Source organism: Rhipicephalus microplus, chromosome 2 (assembly GCF_043290135.1).
Source record: "Rhipicephalus microplus isolate Deutch F79 chromosome 2, USDA_Rmic, whole genome shotgun sequence".
Taxonomy (NCBI): domain Eukaryota; kingdom Metazoa; phylum Arthropoda; class Arachnida; order Ixodida; family Ixodidae; genus Rhipicephalus; species Rhipicephalus microplus.
The window spans coordinates 250,256,108-250,264,181 of record NC_134701.1 but is presented as its reverse complement, the minus strand read 5'-3'; the positions used below and the strand labels follow the sequence as shown (position 1 = coordinate 250,264,181).

At 44.7% G+C, this 8,074-nt stretch overlaps 1 protein-coding gene across 1 annotated transcript in view; it reads left to right on the top strand.

Moving 5' to 3' along the window:
• Positions 1–245: 245 nt before the first annotated feature.
• The window catches only part of LOC119188154 (uncharacterized), a 54,624-nt gene continuing 46,795 nt past the window's right edge, over positions 246–8,074 (top strand). The window contains exon 1 of the mRNA XM_075879215.1: positions 246–391. The gene's annotated coding sequence lies outside the window, so the exon portion shown is untranslated. The remainder of the gene's footprint in view (positions 392–8,074) is intronic.

Genomic DNA, 8,074 nt, shown 5'->3' with positions numbered 1-8,074 from the left:
TTACCGACGGTTATTTTTTCCCGTTTGATGACGCATCTGTCGCCTTACAAAGCGAGCAACGTCGTGCACGTCCGCGGGCTGTCAACCTGCGCGCGTTCTCGTGAGAGTCGCTGCTGCCGTTGCGTCGGCATGCAGTAGCAAAAGTAGCAAAACCAGATGCGTGCTGTCTCGCTCGCTCGCTTGTTTGCCTCCTCCTCTCCACTGCGGCTGCTGCATCTCGGCTGGCGCGGGTGTGTATAGAAAGTTCGGCAGAGAGTCAACGGAAAAAAAAAAAAGAGTCGCTCTACTTGCAGAAGGGCCAGCTTTGCCGCGTGTCACGCGATCGACACGAGCTTCTTTTCTACCTCAGCCGAGCGACAACTGTGCGGTCGCGTTTTGCGACTGCTATAAGGTGAGTGGACATTTGCGCATTACCATTCGGGCATAGGCGGACGACTTACAGAGAGAATGGAGTCGAGGGAAGTCGAGCGTTGTACAGATGGACCGATAAGAGTTGGAAATTTTCCAACACGAAGTGTGCTCCACACACGCAAGATGCATTTGCAGATGCCTTGTGGAGGGCAGATTGGGTTCGCTCGTTAAGTTTGGTGGGATGATAAGAATCGCGAGATGGTGACTGCATCTTTCACTGCGCGCGAGGATATTTTTATCGTTCTGACTCAAGAAGCGTCAAAAGAGTACTTTTTTTTTTATGTGTGCTACACAATATATCTCGCAAGTGCCAAAAGGAATCACTGTGTACTTACCTTTCTTTCTTTCTTTCTTTCTTTCTTTCTTTCTTTCTTTCTTTCTTTCTTTCTTTCTTTCTTCTTGGCAAGTAAAAAAAAAAAAACTTACCCGGCCATTCGAAACAGCCGGTGCTGATGCCTCTTCCCCATTGCCGGTGCCGCCGTGTACGGCCGTTATCTGACATGTCTGCCGTAAAGTATTGATCCGTATCTGGAGGTGTTTAAAATAAGTAGCTACGGCGAAGCGTGAGGGAGCGGAGTAGCGACGTCTCACTCGAAAAAGGTCATTGATGACTCTTTTGTGGGAATCGATTGATTGATTGATTGATTTGCGGGGTTTAACGTCCCAAAACCACCATATGATTATGAGAGACGCCGTAGTGGAGGGCTCCGGAAATTTCGACCACCTGGGGTTCTTTAACGTGCAGCCAAATCTGAGTACACGGGCCTACAACATTTCCGCCTCCATCGGAAATGCAGCCGCCGCAGCCGGGAATCGAACCCGCGACCTGCGGGTCAGCAGCCGAGTACCTTAGCCACTAGACCACCACGGTGGGGCCTTTTGTGGGAATCGGTTATAACACTAGAGCAAAGCGTACCACCGTAGAAGTAGTTGCACCTTCACGGGGCGCCAAGAATTACGGGAGCACATATTTGCACAAACAGTGTGACTAGAGTGTATGTTGTCTATGTTTAGTTCTATTATTATTTAGTTTTTTATAGCCAGTACCGAATCGAAGGCAAACCTCCTTGCGCTACACCATGCTTCTGCATGTTACAGAATATAAGTAACTGATTACAACTACAATTGCTTCACTTAAAGTGAAATCGATAAGAGTGGATAATTACAGCCCCAGAAAAGTAAGTGCGCAATTACAGAAACGTAATCGAATCGCTACTTTCTTTTAGAATTTCATTCGTTACAGAATAACGCACGTCTGCTCAAACTACGCCCAACTATACTGTGGCTTGCATGTAGAAAGAAGGTCATCAACTGTACTGTGTCTTGCAAGAACGCTGGCAGGCTCACTATATGGCGCCTGTGATATAGCGTTACAGCCGGATTCGATTTCCAAGTCTGTCGTTGCTTATTCTTCTACATTTCTTCGTCAGGAGGTCAGCTGCTGTACTCTCTCAATACATGCGCTGGATGGAAGCGAGGTATTATGCCATATACGAACACAAGTGCTTCGATACTATGTAGTGTTCATGGGCTCTGTATGAGTTGTCACTGGATAAGGCGCTGCAGGTAAAGACAAAATAAATGGTGAAAGGAGACTTCGTAGCAACACCTGCAACACAACGGAGGACTCGCACAAAGCCGTCGTATATTTTCCGGACCTAGAAGTGACGCAAGAGACTTCTTGCAACCGTTGCATTAAAAGGGAAAGGTCGCCTAATCGCTTACGTACTGGTAATGAATTAAAAGGAAATGTGATTGAATTGGCCAGATCGTTACACTCCTAAAAAGTAATCGATTACATTACAAAATTACAACAAAATGTAACCTATTACTAGTAGATTACTTGTAGCACGTTACGCACAACTCCGCGCATAATACGCCTCTGCAATGACAGTTCAGGGTCCTCGCGCCCTAAAGCATTTTCAGAGTGGAGCTTGCCAAAAATTACAAATCAATAATAGATTCATTTCTCTTCTGCATAAAAAAAAAATTGCACTACCTCAGACAAAACTGATGAGCAACGATTAAAACGCTCTCAAAATAGCTTGATAAAAAATGAACTATATCTATACGTGAATTCCTAAGAAATAAGTAATAGATACAGTCACATTTTTGCGGGGTGTGTATAGTGGCATCAAGAACGTTTTGAACCCTGTAGTTTATCTCCAGATGATCAAGATTTATTGTGATAAATGTTGCTTATTTTGTGTACGAAAACCATATTTTGTGTACGATTGTGCATCCGTCTGCACGTGTACGCTTTTATATTGGCATAAAAAATTAATAAAATTTCGAATTGGTCGCTGAATTCTCTCCCCTTCTCACACAGCCAGTGCTGTTTGTATTCAATTTTGCAAGATTTGAAGTTTTGAAATTTGAAATTGAAATTTTATTTCGCAACAAAGACATGTCACGAGGAGTGCCGGTAAAAGCTGTGAGAACAGCTTGAGTAGCCCTGACCCTCTAGTAGTACACAGGATAGCACAGAAGACGTGCGGCTAAGGACAACCAAAATTAAAATTGTTTAGCAATGTGCATTAAAAAAAGAAACCATGAAAGATTACAATACAGGAATAAAAAAATGTTGAAAAAAAGATCCACTGGCCTTCACTGTAATAGTGGTGATCCGGCACAGGATCAGTGCACGACACGTCATTCGGCAATCTTCCATTTCGTCTTGACGACTGCAGCGAAAACATGGATGATATAGTGTCAGAATATGATGGTCTGGTCGAAACTCTCATGGTTGCGACTATTGAATCCAATTATTCCTCCGCAATGTAGAGAGATGGAGAGGTGTTCGTAGACGTCGCGGTAATTTTCAAGTCGACTCAGTTTTTTTTTATTACTGGTCGTTCCTTATGAACACCGTAACTGTTGCTCGCCCGAAGCGATAATCGAATCAGACGAATCAACTGTGTTTCTGGAAATTATCACGGAGACTGGAAAGACCCGCAGGTCGCGGAATCGAATCCCGGCCGCGGCGGCTGCATCTTCGATGGAGGCGAAATCGCTCGATGCAGCCCAGAGGGCCTGGGAGCCGGCCGGGAGTTCGAAATTTTATGAGCTCTCCGCTGCGGCGTTTCTCATAATCACATCGTAGTTTGGGGACTTTAAACTCCAATTATTATTATTATTATTATTATTATTATTATTGTTATTATTATTATTATTATTATTATTATTATTATTATTATTATTATTATTATTACGGAGACTGGGCAATCGAGTACGTGCGTGCGTGCGTGCGCGCGTGTGTGTGTGTGTTTTGTTTTTGTGTGTGTAGTAAAAATGTTTCTTTGTGAGAGAGTGAGAGATAAACCTCGTTTATCTAACAGCAGTGTTCGCTAACCTTTCAAGTCCCCACTAAACAGTGAACAAACTTAAAGTTAAAGAACATTTGCTGGAAAACAGTATTTGGAGGAAGACGCCTGGCCACGTTATAAGGCATGCACAGCGAGGTGTGTAGCCATCAAAGTGCAACGATACACCCGTCTTGTATGTAGAACGTATTGAAGACGATAGTCTTTCTTGGGGACTTTCGACGCAAAAATTTTGGTCTGTCTGTCTGTACATTTGTCTGTTTGTCCACTTTTAACGGCATCGGGTATTTGAAACGGCCGACCCCATCCGCAGCGCTTACCAATGTTGCTCAAGATTTAACGTTCATACTTGTGCAATTGTCAATTAAAAAACAACTATTGCGCATGTCTGGGGCACCATAACAACACGTATATAATCTGCATGTACGTCGTTTACTAGAAAAAGCATACATGACTAATTTTAAGGACCGTAGCGCTTATCACGCTGCGCTGACCATGAAACGCTTGCACGAAAAGGCGAGTGTTTCCAACGCTTTGCTAAGACGAGACGGTGGTTGCACCTACCCGTCGCCTTGCGTTCTACTCCTTATCACCTCTGAGACGAGCGCGCACACCCGTCTCAGAGCCACGCGCTTCGTTTTCCAAGAAAGCTGCCAGATGACGCTCATGTCCCACGTGTGACATGACTTGATGCACTCGTTCGCCTCCGCTGCACGCTCGAGGCACTACAACGCAGCGGCTCCAGAATACCATTCACCCATTTTCTTGCGCAGAACATCAAATAAATGTGTTGTTCACTCTCTCCACACGCAAGACTATAGTCTTTCGACGACATTTGCAGATTAACATGCAGATACGGGGTCATTTTTTTACGTGGACAATGGTCACGACATCCGCTCGCCGCTATAGTGCAAGGGATATAGATGTCTGAGCGACTTCCCGACGAAGTTCCGAAGCTCGAACTATATTGACGTCATCCGAACCGCACACATCTTCGCTTCGACTCGGCTTGCGAATCGTTCGACCGTTCAGGCGTTCAATAGCAGGGAACTTGCTCGATGTGTTATTACCGGGGGCGTAATCACGACACCGTGTTATGCCTCGAGGCAATGACCCATCGTGCGTGCGCGTGCAGGCGAGGTCAAGAGCAACGCCTTCGTAGCTCGGCGAGAAGGGCGCGCTGTGTTCTCCACCCGGCCGTTGACGGAAGGGCTGCATGGCTTCCGTATTCATCTCCGAAAATAATGGCGTTGAAGCTGAGATGTGCGTCCCTTACTCACCCCTTTCTTTCTTTCCGCTTCCTTTCTACCCCGGCCGATTCAGTGCGAGGCCTGTTATCGTCAGTGCCGTTGAACTTTACACAATCCACCTGTTCAAGGAAAAGTTCTATAGACACAAATCGCAGTAAGGTATACAGAAAGATGGGCTAGAACATAGCTAGAACAACGGAATACCCAGCGAAACAAGGACGTAGGGACGAGCGCTAACAACTAAACTTTCGGGAGCACTGGACAGCACCACCATGCGTTCGCAATATTCTATGTCACGTCGAAACTTTTGTCTTATCACGATTACCGCACTATCTCACAAACAGGTGAAATTTTCGAATAAACAATAATCACGGAGCTCCCGCGAGTAGGAGAGACCTTCTAGCTTTGTATTCATGGTAATGACAGTTATTGAAGTATAGTGGTCCCCTTTATTCCATAAATTTCGGTAAATATTCAAAGCACTCTTCCTGTGTACTACTTACCCTGTGTGTGCCGTTATTTACCCACTGCTTTTCTTTTTTGCTCGTGTCAAGTACAAGATCGAGTGCGCTTGCAAAAGCGATATCCCGTGACCGCCGCACACCGTCCGAAACGGACTTCTCTGTATGGCTCATAACTATTCAGAAGATTATATTCGAGACATTGATACGTGACGCAATGCAAGGTGAACGCTAAGCACGCTGTGCGATTTCACTCCTGTAAACATCCTGTGCCCGTCCACATCCGTTCCTCGACGAAACAAGAGTGTTACGTATATATTTCCGTTCTCTTTCGGTTTATACATTTAACGAACAGTTTTGTCTGAGCGTTTTGAGCAGTAGTGGTGTTCGTGGTTTCAATGTCCAGGTAAAGAGGTTGAACACTCAAAACACTCTGATTACCCCGCATTCCTCAGTGTGGACAAGACTGATTATGTCAAGGAACGATGTGGTTATGTCTCTCGCAGATGCATGACGCTTATATGGCTCAAACTATGATTTAGTTCGGTACTAATGTGGGCTGATGGGTTCATGATTATGAGGGGGGAAAAACAGCGCTAAACGTACAGGAAAACAGCACTGACTGGCAACCAAATGTGTTTATTCTTCCAGAACACATACATACATATGAATGTATGTGCTCTCGAAGCACCTCTCGTGGGCTATCCACATCGATTACGTTTGCGGAAGAGCTATAAAAAGTTAGGTTACTTGCGCCGCACCCTACCCAACGCCCCTCATGACACCAAGCTTATTTTATATAAATCACTGATTCGCCCCGTTCTGGAATATGCATATGTGGCCTGGTTCCCCCACAAACACTGTGACATAAGCTCCCTGTTAACATTCACCGGAAATCTATTCGCTTCATTTTTGGTAACTACAGCCGCAACTTCTCCCCTAAAGTTTAGCTCTTCAATCATTGAACATTGCATCACGACTCTCACGATACCAGAATGAAGCTTCGAAATTTTTATTCAATAACTAACTCCTCCTCCAGCCTTTCTGCCGTTCACCGCATCACATTTTCCGATGAAGGTTTCACTTGCTTTTCATATGCTTTAAACCTAACCGCTTTCTTTGCGCGGACTAATGCTTTTAAATACAATTTTTTTTTCCGCGTACGATAGCGCTTTGGAATTCTCTGCCTGGTAGCATTCGCGGCTTGCCACTAAGAGACTGTACGGTTGCAATTGATGCACATATTCCTGACGTATATTCAACTTCTTTTTCACTATTTATTTCTAATGAGTGTTCTTGCTTTGCCATTTGTGTTATTTTCATGAATGTTTTACTGCGTCTAGTAGTGTATAATATCCCATCCCTGTTAAAGCCCTGTATAGGGTTGCAGTATTGATAAATAAAAAAATACATGTACATACATACATACATACATACATACATACATACATACATACATACATACATACATACATACATACATACATACATACATACATACATACATACATACATACATACATACATACATACATACACACCTACATACATACATACATACATACATACATACATACATACATACATACATACATACATACATACATACATACATACATACATACATACATACATACATACATACATACATACATACATACATACTGCACAGCTATCGCATGAAACGACGGGAAAAATGAAAACTAAGCCTGCGCAGGGGCAGTAAAGCGATCAGTGGGACGGGAAATCATAACCTTCGGAAAGACAGAAATCGAGAGAAGGCTTACACAAGCATCGCCGCTATCGTTGGCGCGATAAGCTTCTAAAATGAGACACGCGCGTTCGTCATAGCGTTTTTTTTTTTTTTGACAGAAACATCGTATCTTTAGAAGATTGCAGGCAACCGCAATCATTACAATGAAGAGATAGCTGGCTATCTCAAGCTCGTTTTCGAACCATGTTCGAACGTTCGTAAGCGCACCGCCCCGTTTGGCCATGGAGAGAGTGACATCTTTACTGACGGCGCACCGAGGTCGTCGAATTCAGCTTGCTGGGGGTTCGGAAGGTGGTGGCCAGTCGGTTGCCACGACAGTTTCGACCCAGTAGATCGCTTCTGCCCGAATACGATCAGTTGACGACAGGAGTGACTCCCCCGCCTAGAGGAAGGAAGCTGGCATTATTGCTTTTGGAGGTGGGTTCCCCTTGAAATTCCCCCAAAAATGTGATTTTGAGTGGCCCTCATGCAGTAGTAACATCGGCAATTTGGTTGAAGTTCTTGTAGTAAGTTTTAAGTAGCTGATGAGGGCTGCCGGAAAGCAATCTGTATGGATTTGCCTCGTATCTTGTTTCCTCGTTAGATTGATTGATTGATTGATTGATTTGTGGGGTTTAACGTCCCAAAACCACCATATGATTATGAGAGACGCCGTAAGGGAGGGTTCCGGAAATTTCAACCACCGGGTGGTTCCTTAACGTGCGCCCAAATCTGAGCACACGGGCCTACAACATTTCCGCCACCATCGCAAATGCAGCCGCTGCAGCCGGGATTCGAACCTACGACCTGCGGGTCAGCAGCCGAGTACCTTAGCCACTAGACCACCGCGGCGGGGCTGTTGTCACGGCGTCATGT